The sequence below is a fragment of the Ursus americanus genome, chromosome 14 (assembly GCF_024610735.1).
Source record: "Ursus americanus isolate L20-20 chromosome 14, mUrsAme1.1.p, whole genome shotgun sequence".
Lineage (NCBI taxonomy): Eukaryota > Metazoa > Chordata > Mammalia > Carnivora > Ursidae > Ursus > Ursus americanus.
Window position 1 is genome coordinate 32,947,985 of NC_142140.1, and position 26,706 is coordinate 32,974,690.

The following is a 26,706-nucleotide window of genomic DNA, read 5'->3' on the forward strand; positions in this document are numbered from 1 at the left end:
ATATTTTGAAATACCTGCTTCAACTATTCTGTGGTTTGAAAATATAATGATTCTATGGTGACAAAGTCATGGGTCTGCTAATGCTTCTGCAATCTGTGGCCTTCATATATACTGGAAGAAAATGCTAGATTTCAGTTGTTAATGAAACTAAAGATGTATTTTTTTTTCCATCCAAGTTCACAGATGCCCTGAATTTTGTCCATGCACTTCTTGGGGGGCTGAGAATTCTAAATTAGGAATTCTTGGTTAAGACACTCGATCTACTATGATAGGTCTTTTGCATTGTATTACTTTTGTAATTCAAATGACTGAAATAAAAAATGCAACAAATATAATTAATTTTAACCTGTTGGTATGTGAAGTTGTTAATGTTTTAAAGGAGAGAATATAAAATGTTGTATAGAAGTAAGGGGCTGGAATAATGATGATAATGTTTTTAAGAAAACCTTGCAATAACCATTAAATCAATTCTCAACACTTGTATTTAGGTTTTTCTTTGATACCTCATTACCTTTTTGAAATAGATTAATTGAGGGGTGCCTGGGTGGCTCAGTCAGTTGAGCGTCAGACTCTTGATTTCCGCTCTGATCAGGATCTCAGGGTCATGAGATCAAGCCCTACCTGGGGCTTGTGCTCAGTGGGGAGTCTGCTTGCGATTCTTTCCCTCTGCCCCTCCTCCCCCTGCTCAGGTGCACTTGTACGCACCTATGCTTGCTCTCTCTCTCTCTCTCTCTCTCTCTCTCAAATAAATAAATCTTTAAAGAAAGAAATAGATTGAGTCACCCCAATATTTTAGTAGAAGATCTTTTCTGCTTCTTCTCTTATGAGAAAAAATAGTTTTAGGGTAGAAAAATGTTTTTATTTGTTAGAGATGCATTCTGACATATTTAGGGCTAAAATGTCATGATATTTGTAATTTCCTTTGTACCTCTTTAGCATAAAATATGAAGTGAATATTTTAAAGAGAAAAATCGTTTTATTTTTAATACATAAGTAATTCTGCACACAGTTTTCATCATTAAAAAAAAATCAAACAGCGATAGAACTAACAGTCCCCTGATGATGCCCTGGTTTCATGTGTCTCCTCAGGTATAATCTTGGTTATCAGTTTAGTCTCCTTCCAGGTATTTAGACCTAGTTAGACATATAGATAGAGATATAAAAATTAGCTTGTGGCAGCTTTTTACAGACATAAGTGTTGCCATTTTTTGTTTTATTTTGCAATTTGTGGGGTTTTTTTTCCTTTTTAATAGTCTTTATTGTTTAGAGCAGTTTTAGTTTCATAGCAAAATTGAGCAGACAGTGCAGAGAGTTTCCATACACCCTCCCACCCTACACGGGCAGAGTCCTCTCCCCCATCATCATCTTCCACCAGAGTGGTAACGTTGTTTTAATCAATGAACCTACACTGACACATGATTATTACCCAAAGTCCATAGTTTACATTAGACTTCACTGGATGTTGTACATTCTGTAGCTTTTGACAAATGTGTGATGCCAGATACCCACCATGATAGCATCTTACAGAACAGTGCCACTGCCCTGAAAATCCTCTGTGCTCTGCCTGTTCATCCCTCCCTCCCCCAACCCCTGGCAACCCAGGATCTTTTTACTGTCTCCGTAGCTTTGCCTTTTCCAGAATGTCATACATACAGCATGTAGCCTTTTCAGACTGGCTTCTTTCACTTAGTAATAAGAATTTTAGTTTCCTCCGTGTCTTTTTTGCGGCTTGAGAACTCACTTCTTTTTTATCACTGCAATTATATTTCATTGTATGGATGTACCACAGTTTATCCATTCACTCGGTGAAGGATAGGTCTTATTTTTTTAACTGCTGCTTATTATTGCATAAAGCAAATGGATCATAGTTTACTTTAATATGATTCTCCATGATTTTAACATGATTCTCCATGGAGGGGCACTTTTGATGTCCAGTATTTTCCAGTTACAAAGACCATCTCATACTCCAGAGCAAGCAGTGAGGTAAATAATAAAAGTGCCTGTGGACACTTGCTATTTTAATGTTAGTATGAATAAGGTTAAATTACTGTTTTTGTGGTTCAGATTCCATCCATGGACACCAAAGAAAAGCAAATAGATAAAAACCATACTGTTATCAAATGCAGATCTGAACGGGCTATGAGAATTGGAGAAGGAAAGTTCTTTTGTCTCCATGATGTGTGCATGATTTAGGTAAAAGTATGTGCAACTTCTAAGTTTATATATCCAGAAGCATATTCCTTCTGAGTCACCCATGGTTAAAAAGAAAGAAAAGGAAGGAAGGAAAAGAGGAAGGAAGGAAAGAAAAGAAAGAAGGAAAGATGGAAAGGAGGAAGAAAAGGAAGGAAGGGAGGGAGAAGGGGAAGGGAAACTGTAGTTCTGAATTCAAAGAGTAAATTTGTGATGTTGACAAAGTTTACATCTCAACTGCCTTTAAAATTTTTCAGTTAATCAGTAGCTCTATTTTGACCGAGTTTATTTGTGGTAAAAAGTCACTAGAAAATAATTGTTCATAAATACTTTTGCTTATGATTTTTTTCCCCTAAGATATAACCTAGGTCTGTCCACCTAAAAATTATGTAAATAGTCTTGGTTAGGAAGTTCCATCTGGGCTTCCGTTCCCAGATAATTGAGTTTTTCCCCAAATGACTTCATAATTGCATCAGGCTTCCTCTTTGATCTGGTTATATATTCCAGGTTTTAATAGCAGAAACTGTTTTTCTTCCTTCTTATTTTCTCAGTTGTGTCTGTTGCTCATTCTCTGTGAAGAAAAGGTGGTATGTTGACTTGTTCCCTTGATGTTGACTGTGCATAAACTTTTTATATCATCTGATTAATACTTACGTTCTTGGGTAACTTCTGAAAAATACCAGAAGAATCAAGGGTCCAGGAGAAATCTCATGCTTTGTGTGTCTTCCTCCACCCTGCTATCTTGTTTGACACTGCTGGGTGTAGATCATTTTATGGGGAGCGTTGACTCCATATGAGCAAGTAGTTTCTCTGCAAACAACACTCAAGGTTAGTATTGATGGTGAAGCATTTGAAACTGAACCATGGGCTTATCTTCAGTCATCAAAATGCCAGCTTGGAGTTAGCTCCTTAGAAGTCATGCAGGGAACTGAAGGTGTTTATTGTGTTTTTTTCCCTGAGCAGACTGATTTTCCTCTTATAGTTCTATAAATGAGATTTCTTTTACTCCCCACACACCTCACAATGCCAATTTACAAAATTGGAGTCTTCTACTGAAGACTAAAATCAGTACATCTAAGCTATTTTCTTCACCTTTGTTTGGCGGAGGAAGGTGATTGATTTGCTGGCCAGATCTATATAAATTCTATCAAGGAAATATTTGTCACTGTAGAATTAATGAGTTTATCTGTTCATTCTTTAGTGCATTCATTAAATCATTGATGACTAATTCAGTCAACTGGCATTTATGGAACTTTACCCTGTGTCAGGCACAAGGACACTGCAGGAACGAAGACTTAAGACTTTTTGTCAACAGACAAGGGGGATTGCTCTTGATTTTGTTACAAGTTAACCAAGCCCAGGGAAGACACATCTTAGCTGTACCTGGGATTGGTTTTCTCCTTCCTATAAGGGAGTAATTCCAGATTGTTGGTTGGTTTTGAAAGAAAGAAATTTTGCTATAAATTCCACTGCTACTAACATTTTTCTCCCTCAGAGGATCCTTGAAACTGATTTACTTTCTTTTAGCTGGTCAACGCGAAGGTTCATCTGGGGAAATGCTTCACCTCATTTTATGCAAAAGCCAGACTTGAGAAATTATACTGTATGGCGGGTGGGCTTTCCTTTGTGTTCTTCTTAGAGTTAAGGTATTTAGGTCTGAGAGCACTGGGTTTCAGAGCAAGATCTCTGGAAGTTTTAGACCCAGAAGGGACCTTAGAGATTATTTAGTTGAATACATTTCATTTTGTAGATATGAAAATTGAAGCTGAGACAGGAAGTCAAGTGCCCTGCTTGAGATGACCAAGGAAGAGTAAAAGTCTCTTGGGACTCATGTTCTGGATTGTACCTGAAATCCAGGAACATGCAGAAGCTAAGAGTTCTGGTTTTGGTGTTTTGAATTCTGGCCTCACCACTTCCTAGCTGTGTGACCTTGGGCAGCATATTCAACCTCTCTGTGTTAGTTTCCTTGGCTAGAAAATGCAGATGGTAATTGAGTTGTTCTAAGGGCTCAGTAAGATCATACAGCAGGGCTTTGGCACAAGTGAGCACTTCGTTACTGCTGAAGTTGTAAAATAATCCAGGAGCATGGGACGAGACACAGACAGAGATATTGTCTGTTTTAGGCACTACTGTCATTCTGGTGCCCAAGAAAGTACCTGGTATGTATATATCCAACCCTCAGAAAGATTTGTTGAATGAATTTTTTTCAAATGTAAATTTGGTAATTCTCATAAAAGATAAATGATACCAGGAAGGCAGAAATACGGATACTGTTTATGTGTTGCTTAAAACAAAGGCCCTTTTGGGGGGAACAAGTTTGATTTTAAATGAATTATTATTTGTAAATAATAATTAATAGAAGTATTTAACGAAATGTCTCAGCTGTTGATTGCATTCTACAAAGCTTGACTCAGAGCTAAGCAGTCACGAACAATGGGTGACTGGCTGATAACACCACCACGAGCTCTGCCTCATCGTGGAGCCAGAACCACACCATTATCATGTCCAGTTGGACCACTTTTATCAGGCTCCGTTCATATCCGTAGTGGCTGGATGATTCCAGAAACCTCCCACCAGGTCTCCTTGCTTCTGCCCTTGACCCTCTGTTGTCCACTCTCAACACAGCAGCTAGAGAGTTTCTTTTAAGCCTAAGTTACACACTGTCTCGCTCATGTCTCCCTCCTGACTCAGGGGCATCACTGCATCTTCCTAGTGGCCCTTGAGGCCGAGCACGATCAGGTCATGAGGCTTCTCCTGCACCCCATCACCTACCACTCTCCCTTCCCCTGTGCTCTCCACACCCTGGCCCTCTTTTTCTTTTCCACTCACACCCCAGGGCCTTGGCAAAGCCGATTCTCTCTATGGAAAGCTCTTTTTTATTCCCATGTGACATACTTCCTCATCGTCCTTCAGGTATCTGCTCAGAGGTCCTTAGGTGGGCTTTTTCTGTCCCCCATTCCCCACCCCACCCTCCCAAGCACTCCCTACTCTTCCCACCTGACTTTATTTTTTTCTTCATTGTATTGCCACATGATGTTTTTTTTATTTGTTAGTATCTTCTCACTGGGATATAACTTTTCTTTCATTTTCTGCCTTATTCCTAACATCTGGAATGGTGTCTGGCACCGAGTGTGTCCAGTTCACATTCACGGGATAACTGAATGAGCGGCCACTTCATTGTTCATGTTTCATGCTGTCCTTGCGAGGTTACCGTAAACATGACTTGGATTTATCTTGGCAACATTTGAAGAATGTCTGTCTTCCTCTGTACACATTTTTGCATACTCTCATCTTGAAGAAAAGTGAGAAAACAAGAGGAAAAACCAAGGCCAACCTACCTGAAGAGACCTTGGTATACAAAGCAAGATAAGGGAACGTAGAGCCAGGGCTTTATGAGCTAATGAGAGAAATCAGCCTGAAGATAAGAGGACATAAGCAATATGGAACGTACACATGATTTCTGCAGATAGGGAATCGTGAATGCCCGCGCTCCCATGTCTAACTCTCTCAGGATAATGGTCAGAACGGAAATTTTCCGTTAAAATGAAGAACATTCCCCTTTGAAGTCTCAATTCCTTTCCATTTGACTGGCATTTACTGAGCACAGAGCGCTGCTCCTTGTGCCCACCATGAGGTCATGGAAAGAGAGGAACTTGTAAGGCGTTGTCACTAAGCTCATCTCTGGTTGATCCAAGTTAATGGGAAGGAGTGTATTCTAGGACATTTAACAACAGCGGAGTGCCAGTACATGATTCATATCTCTCCCTGGAATGCGTTCTAGGAATTGCATTGAAATATGAGCGTGCCTTGCATTCCTGAGCATTCTCAGTCCTGCGGAGAAAATAAGGGAGCCGCTTTGGCGAGACCCAATTTTGTAGGAACTAGAGGTGTGCCAGGTTCTTCCAGCTGGACCTGGGTGGAATTCCACCCCCCTCGCCCTCTGGGGTGAGTGGAGGAGCCCCACCTGGGAAAGTGCTGCAGGGTACCTGCCATGCCGACCCCCCACCCTTAGCTTCCCCTTACCTTGTGTTTGGCTTATCTTACTTGGAGAAGGTGAATAAGGTTGTGGTTTAAAATGGTTTTTGTTGATTATAAGACAGTGGGTAACTGAATAAGAGGTACTAAATGGACCCCCCCCCACAAATGGACGTGATGATCTACTCAGTTTAATCATGTTAGTAATTTAAAAGAAAGACACGCTTATTTTTATTTGCAAATAACCCAAATGACAGAAGACCCACCTAGAGTTGACAGAGATGACTGCCCTTTGAACAATGTATCCATTCTCGCGGATGGCACCTCAGCCACTGTCCAGATGTTAGAGCCGCGGGAATTGACGAAATTCCTAGAGGAGAGAGAAGAGAGAAAACACCTTAACATGGTTTGGTTTTCACAAATTTGAATGTTACGTTTAGCTGAAACATATTTACCTTTAAAAAATTGTAAATTGTCTTCCTTTAAAGTCGGCGTTTCATGTTGTTTTGCCTTCACAGGGAAAAGGGGTTTTGCTTATGCTTTTGCGTCTGAAGCGCCACACCATCTGTGTTCTCTGACACATGCCTGCTTTAAGTTCCGCTGTGTTCCTCGATGAGGGCCTCCCTCCGTAATACAACCGGCCACTGAGACTGAGATTTAATTTAAATTGTCAGATTGCAGAAGATAGGCCATGTGCTTGTTGTCCCCGCGGGAAAGTGGAGGAGTGTCTGAAATGAGAAATGAGCCTGCTGCTGGCGGTGGTCACGAAGAATGTGTCTGAAAACAGGGATGGTATGAAGGGAGGGTTTTCTCTGTGTGTTATATAACGAAGGACTTGATTGATGGGGTCTTGAGAAACTACAGTAAGGAACAAAATTGCCATTGGGACCCCAGAGGTTTTGCTCAGTTTAGGAATTTCCATTTGATGGAAGGTCTCATGTTGTTAGCAGAAGAGTGACATTTGATTGAGTAGACATTGAAATGTTCCTATATTTTATTTGATGTGGTCTTGAAGAAGAAAGCTTGCTTCTGAGAAAAGGGTATCTATCCAGTCATTTCCCTCTCTCCTAGAAAGATCGATGGGAAGCAGCATTGAGCATTAAATAGCTTCCCAAGGTACAAGTGACTCAGAGGACATTTCTAGACTCTAAATCCTCGAGGAGCTTATGTGTATTTTTTAATTCTTTTTCTCATTAATTCATTTTTTTAAAAGATTTTATTTACTTGACAGAGAGAGAGACAGCGAGAGAGGGAACACAAGCAGGCCGAGTGGGAAAGGGAGAAGCAGGCTTCCTGCTGAGCAGGGAGCCTGATGCGGGGCTTGATCCCAGAACCCTGGGATCATGACCTGAGCCAAAGGCAGACGCTTAACGACGGAGCCACCCAGGTGCCCCCATTAATTCTTTTATTCATATTCATATTGACTGAGCATCGCTATGCTCACACTGTGTTGATAGAAGATAAAATGGTGACAAGAGAGACCAGTTTCTGGTAATTTACGGCCTAGTCGAGGAGGCAGACATAAATTAATTACAATAACAAGAATATAATAACAAGTGGAAATAAAAGCTTTGAACGTGAGAGAGGCATGTTGCTGTGAGGGCATTTAATCAAGGACCTTGACATAGTCATGAAAGGTCAAGAAAGGCTTCTCTGAGGAAGTGAGATCTGAAAGAAGGGAGAGGGTTAACTAGATTAAAGGTGAGAGTGAGAGTTGCAAGCTGGAAACAGCATGTGCAAAGGTCCTGTGGTAGGGTGGAGCATGCCACTTTAAAGGCAAATGTGTCTGGCAGGTGGTAGATGGTAAGATTAGAGCAATTGGCAGAAACCAGACCATGCAGAGCCTCAAAGAACATGTTCAAGACCTAGATTGTTATCCTAAGAACAGTAAGGAGTCACTAGCAGGGGCCGGGGGCGGTTTAAACAATGGCATGGTGTGTGTTTCGAGAAGATTCTTCCCGTTGCTGAGTGGAGAATGTCTCAGAGGAAGCCAAGGTTCGATGTAAGACTTAGCTGGCTGTGGAGCAGATGGGTTTGAGGAACAAGTGTAGAACTTTCTACCTTTACTGCCTCATCTGGGATAGGTGTTTCTCAGCATGGATTAGAAGACTAGGGTTTTATTTTGACTTCTGTCATTGGGTAGCTATCTGACCTTGTACCTGTTGCTTCACGTCTCTGGGCATCAGTTTCCACATCTATAAAGTAAAGCAGTCAAATTACATCCTTTCCAGTGACCCAGTTCCCCAGATCCGTGATGTTTTGGGTACCATGGGTTTTTCAGGTAGATGATTAGAAGGTAAATACATTAGATGTTGGTTAATAATGGGAGACCAGCCTCTTAAGTTTGCTCATGTGACCACCCTGCTTCAAGTCTTTCTCTCCACTCCTTGGATGGTGGAAGAAGACATCAGCAGTCAAGGACACTGAAGCATGCTTTTCCATTTCTCATTATGGCAAACAGAAGACTGTTCTTTAATTAGGATACCGTCTTAGTTCAGGCTGCTGTAACAAAATACCTTAGTCTGAGTGCCTTAAACAACAGAAATTTACCTTTTACAGTCCTGGAGACTGGGAAATTCAAGATCAGGATGCCGGAACATGTGGTCCCTGGTGAGACCTCTCTGACTGGCTTGCAAACAACCACCATCTCACCTTCTCTCTGTGTCCTCAGATGGCTGGAAGAGAGACAGGAGCGCTTGTAAGGGCATTAATCTCATCCTGGGGGCCCCATCCTCATGACTTCATCCAAACCTAATTGCCTTCCAAAGGGCCACCTCCAAATTACCACTACAATGGGGGTTAAGGCTTCGACTGTATGCATGTTAGGGGGACACAAATATTCAGTCCATAACAGATGCCTTTTTGAAATACACCAGATGTGATTCATTAGAAAAATAAAACAAAACCCTTTACACGAGTGGGAGTGAAAGCAGGGATTCTAATGAAGCAGCCCCATAAACACAGCCCCCGTGGAGTGGAAAAAAGCAAGAGGAGTTTTTGCTAAGGGGGTTCATTTGACTTTGTGCCCTATGATTTTGGAATCCTTTGTCAGCAGTTGTAACAGGCGCGCTCAGCTGCAACCACAAACATTTTCCAAAGGAGGAGTGTTGATAACATTTTCATTGACCTAAAAACAAATCTAATGAGAGGGCCAAAGGAAAGACAGGAGGTGTAATTTGCTGGGTAGCGTCGGTCAGCTGCCCGCAGCAGCCTCATCCTGTGTGTCTTTAAATGAACGCACGTTGCCACAGAGATCCTTGGAGGGCGGCACGACTCAGCTTTGGCCCCGCAGACGACACAAATTCAGACAAAGCAGCACTGTTGACCTTCAGACTGCAAGCGGACTGCTTTCTTCGTGCCATGTCGCCCAGTGAAATAATCCCCCATAAAAGCTTTTTGTTTAGCCATTGGAATAAGAGCCAGGATTTGGGAAGGGGTATTTCCCCACCCTCTGAAAACGTGGTTTGATGTCGGCTCAACAAAAGCTGTTCCACGGATCTGAGTTCAAAGTGGGCACAGAGCATTTGTGGAGTAGAGGGTTTCTTGTGTGATGCTTTGGTCACTCGGGGGGGTGGGAGGTGGGGGTTGACATCTCTCACACTTAAAGAAGGACACACTGCCTGCGCTCCCCATTCCAGGCCCCCTCACTATGTCTTTGCATCTGTGCCATTCCTTGTAAACTCCTGAAAGGTGGATGGGCAAGGAGGGCCAGGAGTCACCTTTCCTTTTGCTCCCTCATTTCAAGCTGTGGATAAGAATCTCTGTTTTTGACTCGGTAGCAGATTGGCCAGAGGTCATTTTTTTTAGTGTACTCTGTTGCCGTGTGTGGGTTTTGGGGGCCACTCGAGAACTGTTATAAGCCAGTGGAAGTAGAGCCGCTGCTTTTTAGATGGGGACGCATTTGGGAGAGAAAGAGTAAAGAAGAAATGAAAAAAAAAAAAAAAGCCAGAGGTAGGGTAGAAGGTTTCAATGACCCTTAGAAGAGAAAGAGGAGCAAGAGCCCGAGTCAGGCACATTCTCCAGTTTTGGGGAGAGAGGGAGTGCTGTCTGGCAGGAACTTCTGGGCCCAGCACAAACTTGGCAGTGGTGGACTCTATTCCCGGCTCCCTGCGGGGCTCTGAGCAGCCCCTCTTCCGAGGGCCCTGCAAGAATCTAGGCTTCCCCAACCCCACCCTCCAGCCCCTAGGCGTTACAAGCACAGGCTCCTTTTAAGAAGCGGGTGGCCCATTGTCCCCTCTGCAAATGAATCAAGAGAGGAAAGCCCGGGTCTGGGACTCCTGCTTTTACCCTCTTCTGGTCTCCGGTGTCCTTGCTTGCCCTGCTAGGAGGAGGGTTTCCTTTGGCATGTTTTTACGTGGGCAGTTGAGGTTTTAGATTTTGAGTATTTGAGGGCTCACACTGGTTTTGTTCCAACCCTAGATGTCAGAACTGGGCCCATGTCCCTTGCAGCCCCTGGGGGACTGCAGATCGCCTGGGGACATCCCTTCACTCCTGCAAGGTGAGATGGCCCCTAAGACTCCTCTACGCCCTACCCTCCCTCCAAAGTGCATGATTAAGGTCCCAGGCAGAAGGCACCAGGATGGCCGGTCCCACCACACCACACAACTTACTGAAGGCTCGCTGTTCGCTGGTGCCTTGCACTGTGTCGGGCAGCTCCTCTAGTCGGCAGAACCAGCCCGGTGCGTAGTTACCATCAGGCCCATCTTACAGGAAACGGGCAAATGCGGTTTCTTTCCTCTGAGCTTCACTGACTCGCACAGGGGTCTTTCCTGGCTATGACCTCCTGTCCTGTCCCTGCAGCGGAGGGCCACAGGGGCTTTATTGCTGCAGCCGTGGCCTTTCCCATCCCCAACCGAGGGAATGCTCATAAAGACAGATCTGTTCTTTAGCAGTTTCTCAGCAAGAAAAGCACAGGAAATGACCTTAGTGCATTTTTTTTTCTTTTGCCTTACCCCCCAACAGCTATTAGGCTACTTTTTTAAAAACATACATCAGATCATGTTACACCCCTTGGTCAAACCTTCTAGCAATTTCCATGGGGTCTATACATTTAGATTGAGGGGGGGAAAGCACATCTTTATTTTCACTAACTTCCAACTGAAAATTACATTTTCTTTTGTTACAAATAAGAGCAGCAAACCATAGCAGTACCCGTGACTTTGTCACCAAAAGAGTGCCCTGATATTTTCTTTTTACATTACACTGATTGCATACATCTCTAAATATCTTGTATGTCCATGATTACTGAAAATGACAGTAGTGAGGAGACCCATCACAAGATCTTGTTATTTAAAGCATGAGCAAAGAAATCATTTGTACCATGTGATAAATTAATTATCTAATATGTTGATAACTATTTTAATATAATGGGTTTCCTTCATCAGAAGTGTACCAGAGCAGGTGTTATGGGAATGTTGGGAGCAGTTGCCGTATTTCAGGCAATAAGGGGATGCATTGGCTAAAGAATTAAAAAACAATAAGAAGTTGACTTCAAGTCTGCTTTTTATTATCACTATATGCTGGCAACTCTAAACAATGTAATTGATAAAATATTCCTCCATGCCAAGATAAACCACTTCCATTATCCCCCTGCCCTGGTACCCCCAACTATGATCTTCATAGTCCTAAATTTTTTTGAAGATTTTATTTTAGAGACAGGCAGGGACAGGGGAGGGACAGTGGGGAGGAGCAGAGGGAGAGGGACAAGCAGACGCCCACTGAGCCCAGAGCCCAGCACAGCTCGATCTCATGACCCTGAGATCATGACCTGAGCTGAAATCAAGAGTCTGATGTTTAACCATCTGAGCCACCCAGGTGCTCCTTCATAATCCTAATTTATTTATTTTTTGTTGTTTCTGTTTTGTTTTGTTTTGTTCTTTGTCATTTAAAAACACTTTGTAAGGAGGGGTCCATAGGCTTTAGCATGCTGCCCATGAGGTTCTTGGCACAAAAACAATGAAGAATCCCTGCTTTAGAGTGAAATACAGATCCACCTTCCTTGGCCTGCAGGGCCTGATATGCCTGGGTTCCTGCCTACCTGCCAACCTCATTCCCTCCACCATCCCCCTCTCTTGGCACCTTCTAGTAAACCAGAATGACCTGGTGTTCCTCAAACATGCCAGGTTCATTCCTGTCTTCCTTCTCCCGCCAGATCTGGCTCACATCTTGCTCTGATCTCAGCCTTTTATTCTGCGTCCTTGTAGAGGCCTTGCCTCATGTCAGCCCTGATAATCCTATCCAGAGGAGGCCCTCCCCTCCCCCAGTGTTTCCTCTTGGCAGTTAGAGCTAGTCACCGGAAGGTAAGTCCACAAGCACATACAGGGACCCTGATTGTCAATGGTGCTCCCTGCTGTGGCCCCAGCCCCAAGCACCTTGACAGACACTGGCGGAGTGTCCTCTGAGCTGAGTTTGCTTCTCTTGAACTCTCCATGGTAGCAGCCAGTTAATCATATTTATTTAGTCACTAGGCTTAAACCAATTAAAATGGTCGTTTCCAAACCTAGTGAAATGTCTTCAGCGACAAAAATGCATGTGGATATAGTGAATAGGTTATGTAAGTGACCCTGAAAGAAAAAAAAGAAACCTGTCAAATGTAATTTAGAGGTCAGAAAAAGGCACCAGATTTCCCCTCCCGCCTTCTTTGGTGGCAGATCAATTTGGAAAAAGCAGCAGAAATCTGACTCACAGAACCTTAGACAGCAAAGGTGCTGTGTCTCACAGAGTAAGTACAGAGGTAGACCGGACCCCGGTTGACTGACTCAGTTACTTTACTCAAAGCAAACACCAGGCCTTCCCATCTCCCCAGATCCTCCATACACTTCAGACTGGTGATTTTCATGGTTGCAAGATGACTGCCCATAGCTATGGAAGCAATGTGCTCCCATTTTCTAGAAAATAAGTCCTTCCTTTAAGTATGTTTGGCATGTGAAGTCATACGCTCATCCCTGTGCCAGTAACAGCTCCCAGAGGAATGCTAGGCAGTTCGACTCAGATGATACAGTGGGCATGCAGTAAATATTTGCAGAAAACAGGGGTTCCATAGGAAGGAGAAAGAGGGATAGCTATTAAAAAGGCACCCCACTGGGGCGCCTGGGTGGCACAGCGGTTAAGCGTCTGCCTTCGGCTCAGGGCGTGATCCCGGCGTTATGGGATCGAGCCCCACATCAGGCTCTTCCGCTATGAGCCTGCTTCTTCCTCTCCCACTCCCCCTGCTTGTGTTCCCTCTCTCACTGGCTATCTCTGTCAAATAAATAAATAAAATCTTAAAAAAAAAAAAAAAAGGCAACCCACAGTGTCCATGATAGGTATAGCTCTTTAAGAAAACAAATTTCTAGGGCACCTGGGGTGCTCAAGTGTTTGAGCACCTGACTCTTGGTTTCAGCTGGGGTCGTGGTGTCAGGGTTGTGGGATTGAGCCCTACACTGGGCTTTGCACACGGCGAGGAGTCTGCTTGGGGTTCTCTCTCCTTCTGTCCCTCCCCCTGCTTGCACACATACTCTCTCACTCTCTCTCAAATGAATAAATCTTTTTTAAAAAATCAAAACTCTTTTTGTTTTATTGTTGAAGAATAACTATTTAGAATGGGTTCCAATGGGAATAGATTGAATCTTTTTGTTTTTTATTTTTTCAAATACATGTCATTTTTCTTCTAGAAAAGAATTTTTTTTTTTAATTATTGCGTTCATCTCGGCCTTGTTATCAGTCATGTGATCTGGCAGCTGAAGAATTATGGGCCATGGCTGCAGACTTGGCTGCTTATGTAACAGGCTTTGCTCTCCATGGTTAGTTTTAAGGGAGAATGTGTGCCAGGGATTTGGAAAAGCTCTAATATAAATTTTCAAATAAATGACATTGCTTAGACCTTACTTAGATTATGAAGAAGCAAGTCAATTGATCTTGGAAGGCAGAGCAAAGCGTCTAACCGAGCTCCATAAACCTCTCTCTCTCTCTCTCTTTTTAATTCCAGTTTTATTACAACAGAAGCATCAACTACAATTGTGATGGAACCTTTGAAATTAAAAAAAAAACTCTCAAAGTGGAATAGAATTTTGGTTCGCTTTGGGAAAATTATAAAACACAAGACACAAGTAAAGAGGGGATCTATGTTTATATAATCTATATGTGTAAATGCACAGAGAAAGGTCTGGAAGAAGAGCCACCTACATGCACTTCAGCAGAGAAGGGAGCTCTTTAGGGGTGGAGGTGCAGGGGGAGGGGGCCTGAGGGGACTCAAGTCATGTCTGTAAGGAGGATGTGTATTTATGAATCGTTGGTGTAATAAAACACTAATAAAAGAGTTTATCAGCAATAAAGAGACAAGTGAAATCACAGTATTAGGTTTGATAACTTAAGAATCCTTTAGTCCCACGTTGGTATGTGAAGGCTTGGGGAAAGAGCTAAGGAAAGAGGTTGAGTCTTCTAAAAATGTTGAGTCAATGTCCTTCCAGACAGATATTAGACATAGGTCTTTCATTTTCATTTTCTTTTTCTTCCTCTTTCCCTATTATCTCCATACTTTTTTTTTTTTTTTTCCTCCCTGAATTATGTCTATTTCGTGTGGCTTGGTGCCTTTCAATGGTGCTACTTCCCGGGATGGGCTGGTTGTGGATTCAGATCGCCCAGCCACCCCACCCCCACCCTGCTGGCAGACATCTCCCATAGACACTGGCTCAGCAACCCCAGCCCTACCTCTCCCTCCCCAGCATTGGCCTCTGCTGCTTTGCAGGCCCTCTGACCTCCCCCACCTCCAAACTGGGTGAAATGACCTAACTGGAAAGAGAAAAGAAGCCCTCTGAAAGCCAAGTAGTGGGGTTGAAAAATGGTGCTTGTCTTTTTGGAGGTGTGGCTTTAGAAGTTAAATTTCCTTGCGTTTTTGGGTTGGGGATAGGTACTTGGAATGCCTTTACTGACGGCAGCTCTCATCCATCATCTGTGCCGTGTGTGTCTCAAATGTGGGAGAGCTATGATTCAGTCTTGCAGCTGTTTCCCCTTCACAGTCTAGTTCTGTGGTGCAGTCACTCAGGGGGCAGGCCGCCCAGAGTACTTGTTTTCATATCAGTAAAATCCGTGTATTGCTACCAGGGTGAGACATTCTGAAAGTCAGAAAACACGTGTTTGGATTCCTGTTCCTCCACTTTCTTGGGAAAGTCATTTTATCTTCTGCATAAAAATGGCAACAGTAATATTGCCTGACAGCCTCAAGTCTTTCTCGCTACAGTGAAACCCCTTTGGTGACGGCAGGTACCTCTCCATCCTGCCCCTCACCTCCATCTCTCTCCTCTCCACTATCCTCAGCTCCATTTGCTCCTAGATCCACTCCGGTCTTGATTCCTCCCTTAGTCCTCATCTGACCCGATAGCCAGACATCATATGGTGTTGGCCAACCAGGTGTTGCCATGGCTACATCTAATGGCTTTTTTTTTTTTTTTCCATCCTGACCTCTGCCGCATGGTATGGCTGACCGTTCCTGATCCAGTTCTCCCTTCTGTGTGGCTTCCATGACCTACACTCTCCTGTTTCAGCCACCACTTTCTGGCCACTCCACCTTGGATTCTTTCACACGTTCCTCTTCCTGTGGCCATCACTTAAATGGAAATGTCCACTGGGGTCCTGAGTGAGGCCTCCTCGTCAGCTGCATCTGAATGTCTCTCCCAGAATTCACCCTTTACTTGTTTAAAGTACAGCTCCTGCCTTGCCCCCACCACCAAACCCACTGCCCCTCGAGGTATTTGTGTTCCCCTGAATAGCACTTCTCTGTTGGCAAAGCCGGAAACCTGGGTGGCATGATGGCCTGGTTCCTTCCCCTTGTTTCCCACACTGAATCTGTATCACCAAGTCTCAACTTGCCCGCCTCCTAAGTATCTCTGGAATCCTCTGGTTTTCTCCAGCCCCGATGCCTCTTCCTTTGCTGAAGGCATTTCCTCTTTGGCCTGCATTCCTGCTGCCTTCTTCCTCCCCCTCACATCTATTCCCTACAGAAAGCCAGAGGGACCTTCCTAAAACACAAGTTGGACTGTTGCTCTGCTGCTTTACCCTTTTTGCTGCCTCTTCCTGTTCCCTCTAGAGAAAGCCCAAGGAGAAGGGCTCCTTCTCAACGTGACTTGCAAGCCCCAGCCCTGCCTGCCCCCTGTGTCTTTTACCATTTCTTTTCTCTCTTGAAACAGACCAGATTTCCCTCACCATAGCCCCTTCCACCTGCTGCTCCTTCTGCTGGAATCTCCTTTCCTTCATCCTCACCCTGGCCTGGTTGTCCTTTGGGTCTCCACTTTCTCATAACCTCCACTGAGAAGCTCTCCCTGGTCCTCAGTCAGGTGCCGCTTCTAGAGGCTTCCATAGGAGTCTGTGTTTCCACCAGTTATGTCAGTGCCTGCCGTGCCTGGCATAACCCTTGGAAGTACGTGCTTCTCAAGTAGTCAACCAAGAAAGGAAAAATGAGGATTCATGGTGTGTGAAAGGGGCTCTGTAATTTTAAAGCATTCCTTAATTTCACTTCTTAACAAAACAGTCTAAAATAAAAATGTAGCAAGAAAACCTTGGATCTCCCATAATGATAACTCAGTTGTATTGTTGAGGGTGGAAGATATGGTCTTTCTTCCTCACAATCACCAGATCTGTTTGTTGGTGGACTTCTGTTGCTGGACTTCTGTTGCTGTCGTCTTCCCTGAATTTCCCTCTGACGATGCTGTGTGTGGTCTGTTCGGTTACCTCCGCACCCTGTGCTCAGGGAGTAGACAGAAGTGCTGCACTGAAAGAAGTAAGAAACAAGGTTCATCGTATGTACAGATTTCCGTCTTTAGGTCAGATCCAGTGTTTAAAAATCTGCCATTTCTGGGAGGTCCTGTATTCTTAAACACAAAACCCCTTCAACTTCAAATAGAGACTCAACTGATGCACCCTGGCTGTTCTTAGCTCAGGCTTTCACTATTTTTTTAAAGGCAGTGCAGGATCCATATGCCCATTGAGCAGCCAGCCTTCCTCTTTGAGAATTAATAATTCCAGTGAATCAAGGCAGTGGTGGAGAGGATAAAGTAAACATGCAGGCCCGGGATTTGATGAATGGGGCAGCCCAGCCTGAAGGTGGAAAGATTACCAGCTGCATGCTTCACATTTTCTTCTTTAGGTTGACCATTAAGAATGGCATAGTATACAAGTGGGTTTTTCACAGCATGTGAATCAGCTTGTGACAATTCTGTAGGGCTTTTTCCTTTAATTCTGTGAAACAAAAGAGAACTAGCCATGACCTTGATCTGCAGAAGTAAGGAGAAAGGGGCTGAGTCCTGTGGCTTTCTGCTGCTACATTTAAGAAAATAGCAATTTCGGTCTTGTGTGTGTGTGTGTGTGTGTGTGTGTGTGTGTGTGTGTGTGACTTTCAAAGGGGACATTGGCATGTAGGAGGTCAGGTGACTTGCCAGGCTGTGCCTTTTGGGCTCTGGTCACTGGTGGTCAGTGTGATGGGCCCAGAGGTTCCATTCTTTCAGGTCTCCAATATCTCTGGGCTCTGATTCACTCGAAGAAACTACAAGAGGAAGAATCAGGTGAACTCTTACTTAGATTCTCCCTCCCGTGAGATACAGCACTCCATATATGAAGACAGCAGTGAATAATGGAATAGGATTAGAACCTGCAGGGGCCACAGTGCACTTGGAGGCCCTCAGCCTGGGGGAGGCCCAGGAGGAAGCTTCTTGTTTCTACACTAGGGCATTTTTGTTGCATGTGACCCACACCACTGCTTTGTGGGGGCTTTCCCTGCCCAAGGAGGAGCCCTAACGGAAGGCTTAGGGTTGGGAAATGTTGGGGGGAGCAGAGTAAGTCAGATGGTGTAGGGAGACTCCTAGGACTTCAGGGCTGACTGTGTGCTCCCAGGGTCTGTGACCTGGGACTGTGTGCTCTGAAGGTTGGGTGACAGTGGGCGCAGTGGCTGAGTCGACGAGGCTGGACTCCACTTGGAACCTTTGAAGGTCTGTGCCCCCAACGTGTGCTGTGACCCAATTAGCCTAACAATAATGAATCATTGCTAAGAAACAGATTTTATAGATAAACGATAGACTGATGTTGATATTTATATAATATATCAAGAGGATAAGATCTGAAGTGACTTGAAGACAGGTTTATCTCTGGGGATAGCTTTGGGTAATTTTAATTTTCTTCTTTTTGCTTGTCTGGATCTTATACCTTTTCTGCAGAAATCATGTGTTACTTATACACTAAAAGAAAAGAAACCCATAACATAGGTTTTTGTTTGTTTTTTTTAAGAAGAGAGAGTATTGAGGGCACCTGGGTGGCTTGGTTGGTTAAATGTCCGACTCTTGGTTTCGGCTCAGGTCATGATCTCGGGGTCGTGAGATCGAGCCTCACATTGGCTCCACGCTCAGTGCACACAGTCTGCTTAAGATTCTGTCTCTCTCTCTCCCTCTGCCCCTCACCCCACTCACATGCTCTGTCTCTCTCTCAAATGGATAAACCGATCTTTAAAAGAGAGAGAGAGAAAAGAAAAGAGAGTGTTGGAGGAAGACTGAGAAGGGAAACCCTGTAGAAGATTCTCGAAATAGTCCAGGTGAGGACTGATAAGGGCTCAGAGGAGGACAGGAGAGGAGAGGATTTTCAAGTGGAATCCATAGTGCATGGAAACAGGCAGGGGGAGGGAGGGCCATAGTAAAGACTCAGCCTCGTGTCAGTAACTAGAGCAGAGATCGGCGGAGGAGGAAGAGGAGAGGGGAGCCCAGCAGCCATGAAGGAACTGGGGACATGAGAGACATAGCATCCTCTCCAGCACACAGCTAGGGCTCTCCAGTGGAATCCGAGGGCATCTCCCCACTGAAAGGCAGCCTGGTGAACAAGCCAATAGGTGAACCTGGGAGCCAGACCACCTGGCTTTGGGTCTTCACACCATCACTTACTAATGTAGGACCTTAAAACAAGTTACAAGACCTCTCTTGTGCCTTGGTTTCCCCATTTGTAAATGGGGCTAATGGTAATATCTGCCTCATAAGGTTGTTATGGGATTAAATAAGTTAGTATTTGTCAGGTGGTCACCACAGTGCATGGCATCTGTAAGCTCTATATAATGATTGATAAATAGACATGAGACTGGAGTTTGAGCCTTGAGGGCCTGGAATGTGTGTGTAACCAGCCTGTCCTCAAGCACCTCCGTAGTGCTAGGCAGGTAGACTGTTAGCAGTCTGCCTGGGGTTGTCAAGTAAATACACATGGCAGTTAGGTTTTAAATAATTTTTTTGACTGTACCGTGGGTTTGTTTCCTCTGCCTGGGGGAGGAAAAATCAACTCATTTCAAGTTCTAAATAACCAAGTTTACAAAGAAATGTCGGTAACACCCCGATTTCATCAGACTGCCTGTATTTTCAAAAATTCCAGGAGCTGCAGTGCCTTGTACCTACATATGATGGATGATGTGGGAAAGCATCAATTAAACAAATAGGGCTTAAAAACATTGTTGATAAGTGTCTGGGAGTGCATTGCTGTGGGGGGGGGGAGGCACTGCTTGAAGCTCGGAAAATGCACAAAGCAACTTTATTTTGGATCTTGAGCCAAAATCAGTAAAATCTAAAGCACGGGACTGCCTTTTGGAAGGCACGCTTCCAAAAGGCCCTTTCAGCTGTCAGGTCCGGCCGGTGTGTGAAGGCAGCCCTCTGGAGGGGGAAGCCGGGGAAGATGCAGGCACGGTATTTTTAGAAGGCATTGTTCTCTGAATTCTAGAAACAGCCAACCTAGACGAAAATGTGTTTTCAGACACACTCTTCCACTCTTTGTGCTACTTTAAGATCGGTATCTAGAAATAGAAAACAAAGTGTGTTTTCTTTGTCTGGTAATTAAATTTCTTGTTGTTTCACCCAGAGGTGGGGAGGGACCACCTATTTTGGGTTACTAGAGTTGATAAAACATCAGCTTTAAGACGCAACAGGCTATGGACATCATGGGAGGGAAGTGATATCAGTGTGAGAGTTTTCTGGCTGAGGTCATGGTACATGAATAATGAAAGCAGCTAGCATTTCTAGGGCTGTTATGGTGTGACTTAACATGTATATATATTCTCCTTTCATCCTTTCAACAACCCTGAGAAGTTGCTACTGTTACTGTCCCCACTTTACAAACGAAAAAAATGAGACCGAAAGAGGTTAAGGACAGTTGATCAAGGCCATAGCTCCATTACTGTTGGATGAATCCGGGCATTAACACTAAGCCACATTGTATGTATCTATGGAAAAAACTCCTCAAGTGTGTGCTATTTTTATTTTAAATAAACCAGAGTTCTGGCTTCTCATGCAAACTTGTAAAGATGAATTATGTAAGTTTCTGGTGGAAAAAAAAAAACTTTCTGATTCTGTAGGTACAGGATACTTAGGTGCTATTTTGTAAGCCCCCGTGAACATACAGAAGGACATTGCATCACAATAGGCTGGCGCTCACATCTGCAGGAGGTGAATGAGGCTTGATTCACTGCAATTAAGATAAAAATACAGTTCTTTTAGTGGTTTTACTAAATAAAGATCTGGATACCTACTGATAATAATTAGTATGCAGTTCAGCCTTTTTAAAAAGTCACATGCACATCAAGTGTATTAAGACGTCTTACTGGGAGAGGTGAATGGAGACTGTGTGTATGTGGGAGTGTGTTCTCTGCCCTCCCGCAGGTAACTTTGTTGCCTGATAACAATAATACACTACCTTTTGTTGAGCTCTACATTTTTTTCACAAATAATACCAGGTCCTTTGCATATATTTCATTATCACTTAAGTCTCACAAAAGCCCTCCAAGAAAAGGGGGTATCGCAGCCATTGTATGCTTGAGAAAACTGAGGCTCTGAAGAGTTAAGTGAATTGCCCAAAGTCACAGAGCTACCAAATGACATGGCTCTGAATTAACTCCCCAACTATTTTATTTTTGTTTACTGCAGAAATTCTCAAGCCCCAGGTCCTGGTTTACCAAGCTCCAACAGTCATCCATAGTTTACCGTTTTTCTTTTACCTATGCCCCCATCCATATACTCTTTATTTCTTTATTTTGGCATCTTAAGGCAAATCTCAAACATCATATCATTTAATCTGTAAATAAAACCTAAAGGTAGTTTCAATGTCACAACGTTAGCAGGTTTTGCTTTAAGCTACTTCCTCTGCTCTCGGCTTGCTTTGCTCTACAATGAACTTTTCTCTAGTTCATGGTACTTAGTGTGGTTGTGAAGTCCCTGTCTCTGTGATCGCTTCCTGTGCCTCATAAACTCCAAGGGGACAGTGGCCCGAGCCATTCTCCCCAACTCCCACCCCACCCCCACGCTCTGCACTCAGTCGGTGGGGCCAGAGCTCTTAAAGACTTCTCAACTTTTTAAAAAATCAGGAGTTCACAATTTTCAAGCAATCCTAGGGCAACAGAAAGTCTTTGAAGGACGAGGTGACAAAAGGCTCCTTCTGAGCCCCAAGCTCACTGCTTCTACCTTGAAAGCATCTTACATGGAAACACAGTTGGCCAATAACCACCTGAAGGTACGAAATGAGGCTGAATTCTGGTTTGAGTTTGTAAGTTGGATTCTCAGAATGTGCCTTAATTTAAGTAGGGTTGAATTGCAGAAGAAACTGCTTTCGTGCAATAAATTCTGGGGAGTTGGGAAGACCAGTTCCCCCCCAAATTGAAATTCTTCTGGTGAATCTTTCTGTCTGTGGTTTTTGACTTGGTGGGAATAGTGAAAGATTGGAATGTGGAATCAGGAAACCTGTGTTCTCCTCCTCCGCTCTGCCTTTAATTCACTGTGTGACCTTAGGCAAGTCACTTAAGCTCTCTGAGCCTCTGTTTCTTAACCCATCCATTCCTTAAATACAAATGAGTGCCTACTATGGGCTAGGCACTGAGCATCAAATAAGGTGGTGTATTTGAAAATAATTTGTAAATAATTATTCGTGTCTTCCTTGTGACAGTGCAAGTGCCTTTGGAAGGGACGCTTTGAATAGTCATCTGTCCTTATGAATGATTCTTAGCTTCTTAGCGCTTCGACGGGGAGGAGAAAGAGACAGGATATGGGCTCGCTATAGATACGTTTGATCAAAGACTGGATGGGGGGAGGGTTGACCGAATGGGGAAAAGGTCGTAAAGCTAGTGCACAAGCAAGCCCTGCTATAAAACAGCGCTGTGTAGTTTCCGGCGCACAGAAGAGCATTCAAAGCAGCAAAACCAGCAAATCAAACAGCATCCATGGAGGCTGAGCCCATTCACAGCAATTTCTTTACGTGTCCCTTTTGAATCAACAATAGCTGGGCCTGGAAGTTCTCTGGTCATTTTTGCCCTCTCTTGCTAACTCCGGTTAACTGTTGCTAAACAGGCTACACGCTTTCAGTTTCAACACATCTCCGGAAGCCCTGAGACCATTACAAGGTCTCTTCTTTCAACTCCTATTTCCTGCAGCTCCATGTTTCTAATCTCTACGTTTCTGCACAGTTTATGTTGGTGTCCTCAGGCTCCCTTGAGGTATGAAGTGGAGTAAAACATACCAAATGAAAGGTATAAACAAAAGTCCCTTAGATTGCAGTGAAGAAGGAATTATGGACCCAAGCGGGAATTTTAGACTACTAAACAGATGGTGTGTTTATATTGTTAGCTGCTAAACGTTACTATATAATGGGCAGATTATTGGCCTGGGAAAGCCTGGGCTCCTTGTCACAAGTGCAAGGTGCCAGAACCAACGCCACTGAGATGACACAGAGATCCTTAGAACAGTGGAGTGTGATGCTGCATTTTTATCTCAGCATCCTAGTGGCAACCTGAGGCAGCTGCTGCCTGGCAAACCCTGTGCTCGGCACTGGGGAAGTGAAAATGAATGAGATACAGTCTTTGCCGTTGAGAAATCACAACTTCAGTGCGGTGGGATATGCTTTCTACCACATGCCTTTATTCATTTCTTTATTCACTCAACAAACCTGGACTTGGAGCCTTGCTAAGGAGTTTGGTTTTAATTCTCCAGGCAGGGATGGTTTTGGAAGAATATGATCTGATTGGAATGGTCTTTCCAGAAGGTCAAGGACAGAGTAGGTCTGTGAAGTTGGGGCCTGGCAGCTGGTAAATCAATTAGGAAGTCAGGGAAATCTCCCAGGGAGATCATCTGCTCCTGAAGTTCTATTATATGTTAAAATGTATGTTGTTCTCTTTCACTGTGAACAAAAAAGGAAAAATTGATGAACAAAAACCCCCACAAAATATAGCACCTGTTTTTGGAATAAGGCTCATTTCAAGTATCATCAAACAGACCCAATACTGCTATAGATTTTTGCTGTCTCATTACTGCTGAGACCAGGCTTTATATGATTTCTCCTCTTGGTTCAGATGCAGACACGGAAGCAAATGTGATGTATTAGTTATCTATAACAATATCACCACAAATTGAGCCCCTTATAACAACATAAATTTATCATCTTACAGTTTTTGTGGATCAGGAGTTCGGCATGGCTTAGCTGGGTCCTCTAATTCCATGGCTGGAATCAAGGTGTCAGCCAGGGCTGTGGTCTCATCTGAGTTTTGACTAGGGAAGATCTTTTCCTAACAAATCACATGGTTGGGGTGCCTGGGTGGTTCAGTCAGTTAAGCATCTGCCTTCAGCCCAGGTTGTGATCCTGGGGTCCTGAGATCGAGTCCCACATCGGGCTTCTTGCTCAGCGGAAAGCCTGCTTCTCCCTCTGCCTGCCACTCCCTCTGCTTGTGCTCCTTCTCTCTCTCCAACAAATAAATAAAATCTTTAAAAAAAAACAAAACACAAAAACCTCACATGGTTGTTGGCAGCATTCAGTTCCTTGTGGCTATAGAACTGAAGACTTCACAAGGGCATGAACACAAGAAGAAGGCAGGAATCACAGAAGCCACCCAAGAGGCTGTCTGCCATATGTGATGTTCAGGGACTTGGTAGAGGTGATAGAGGAGGTGACAAGGTAAAGAGACCAGAGCCTACAGAGCTCCCAGGCAACATTGCTGTTGCCAGAAAACCACCTTCTGTTTTCCTCTTACTCCATGTCATATTGGGAAATTGATCCAGAGTCCCGAGTCCTTCAGGCTGATGATTTTAGCCCTACTACATGATTGAGGCAAAACCTGTTTCATTATCTGTTGGCTGGAATCCTGGTGGCAGCATCCATTTGTATTGCTTTTATTTTCCTATTTCTTTTTTGTTTTGCTTTATTTCATTAAATATTATCCTCTTTGCCTGAAAGACTTTGCTCCTTTTAGTTGTTTTAAATTTTAATTTGTTTAGCTCAATTAATTTGAATAATAGTCATTTGAAGGCAATTAACAAGGGCAGGCAAGCTTCCCGACAATATACTTAGAAGGTTTCAGGTAGCAATTTCAAGCATTCTGTTTATTAACTTATTGATAAATCATTTTAAAAAAAAGCTCAATGGCTCTTAGAAAATCCTGGCTCCATGATGGATCTATCTGCCTTGAGCATATCTCTATCTCAATTTCCCTGCCTGTAAATTCACAGGGTGCAGTATCCATATTAACAAGATGTTCCAAAGGGAACTAATAAGTTTTTAACATAAACTAGAAATCTTACGCAATAGAAATTGATTTGCATTCTGCACTGTTGAGCAGAACTGTGCCATGAAGCTTAAAATAATTGTCATGCATTAAGTGTTTACCATGTGTCAGTTTCTCTGCTTGCTGTTTTCATTTCCTTTTCTTACACAGTCTTGACAGTGACCTTGAAAGGCAAATAGTAATATCTTCATTTTGTAGGTGATGAGTCTGAGATTCAGAAACATTGTTTAACAGGTCTAAGGCCACATAGCTCTGAATTGGGATCCTGCCTGACTCCATAGCCTGTTAACATGTCGTTGCACCAGGATTTATGAAACTAAGGTCGATCCCTCACTCAGATTGTGACCCATTTCTATTTTTACTGAAGTCTGGGGCAGTTTTCTAGAACCCAGAAAGGACAGAACTGAAAGGGGAGTTTCTTGTGTGTCATTGCTCTCTAAGAAAAAGTGCTCTGGTAAAGCCAAAGTTGAATTGCATGATATTTTCACCTTTTAAAATATATATCCATACTATGGAATACAATACAGCAATTTAAAAAAAAAAGGAAAAGAAAGAGAAAAAGTGACGTAAGCCTAAGATGAAAAGATTGTCAAGATATAATGTTAGATTTCAAGAAGCAAGTTGCTAAATAAATAAATAAGAAGAATAAAAAGCAAGTTGCAGAAATTTGAGTATGATGCCGTTTGTGTGCTAAACTAAATCACATAAAAAGCAATTATTTAGGTGGAAGAGAGACGGATTTGTAAACCGCAGAGGGAGGTTCTGCCTAACTGAGACCGCTGCTGAGCAGAGACGCTGGATGAAGCCACCGTCACCATGTCTGACCAGGAGGCAAAACCTTCAGCTGAGAACTTGGGGGATAAGAAGGCAGGAGAATACATTAAACTCAAAGTCATTGGGCAGGATATCAGTGAAATTCACTTCAAAGTGAAATGACAACACAGCTCAAGAAACTCAAAGAATCCCTCTCAAAGACAGGGCCTTCCAATGAATTCACCCAGGTTTCTCTGCGGAGGTCAGAGAATCACTGATAATCACACTCCAAAAGAACTGGGAATGGAAGAAGAAGACGTGGTTGAAGTTTTGCAGGAATAAATGGGGTCATTCAACAATTTAGATACTCTTTTTATTATTTTTTTCTTTACCCTCAATCCTCTTTTATTTTTAAAAAAAAGTTCTCGGGGAAACCTCGGTGGCACAGCCAGTTAAGCGTCCAACTCTTGGTTTAGGCTCAGGTCTGATCTCAGGGTTGTGAGATCGAGCCCCATGTCAGGTGTAGACCCTGCTTAGGATTCTCTCTGTCTCCCTCTCCCTCTGCTCCACCCCACTCCCCACACTCTCTCTCTCTCTCTCTTTCTCTCTCTCAAATAACTAAATAAATAAAATCATTCTTTTGTAATGTGGTGTTCAAAATGGAATTGAAAACTGGCACCCCCTCTCTCTAAAACAAATGGTAATTTGAATTCTAGTACCCATTATCCATTATCACTTGTTTTTGTTGTGCTGATTTTTGGTGATGAAACCTCAGCCCCCTTGGGGCACCTGGGTGGCTCAGTGGGTTGAGTGTCTGACTCGATTTCAGCTCAGGTCATGATCTCAGCGTTGGGAGATCAAGCTCGATATTGGGTACAGAGCCTGCTTGGGATTCTCTCTCTCCCTTTCCATCTGTCGCTCCCCATGCACTCTCTCTCTCTCTCTAAAAAAAAAAAAAAAAAAAAAGCCTCAGTCCCCTTCATATTGCCCTCTCCTTTTTAAAAATTACATGTGTGCACAGAGAGGCCACCATTTCCAGGATTTTGCGTTTTCAGGCTTGTGATAAATAAGATCTACCAGTGGGAGTGATTGCTTCACTCCTGGACTATGACTTTCAGTGGGAGATGAAAGTTTTTCAGAGAACTGAACTGTGAAAAAATGGCCTTTCCTTAACTTGAAGCTACTTTTAAAATTTGTGCGTCTGGACCAAAAGAAGAGAACTATCAGGCCGAAGTCGAGATGACAGAGATGGTGAGAAT

The 26,706-nt window shown here is 43.5% G+C and overlaps 1 protein-coding gene, 1 long non-coding RNA gene and 1 pseudogene across 12 annotated transcripts in view; 2 read left to right on the forward strand and 1 right to left on the reverse strand.

The window, feature by feature from the left end:
• The window catches only part of ARHGEF3 (Rho guanine nucleotide exchange factor 3), a 295,453-nt gene that overhangs the window by 162,740 nt on the left and 106,007 nt on the right, over positions 1-26,706 (forward strand). The window lies entirely within an intron of this gene.
• Positions 1,586-6,884, reverse strand: LOC123798777 (uncharacterized). Of its 2 annotated transcripts, XR_006781399.2 has the most exons (4): positions 6,621-6,884; positions 6,432-6,535; positions 2,845-3,000; positions 1,586-2,761 (listed from the first exon to the last, which is right to left on the reverse strand). It is a non-coding gene; the product is annotated as an uncharacterized LOC123798777 (long non-coding RNA). The 2 variants fall into 2 exon arrangements; XR_015726667.1 differs by having other exon boundaries at positions 1,586-3,000.
• LOC148108934 (small ubiquitin-related modifier 1 pseudogene) lies at positions 14,386-26,123 on the forward strand (annotated as a pseudogene).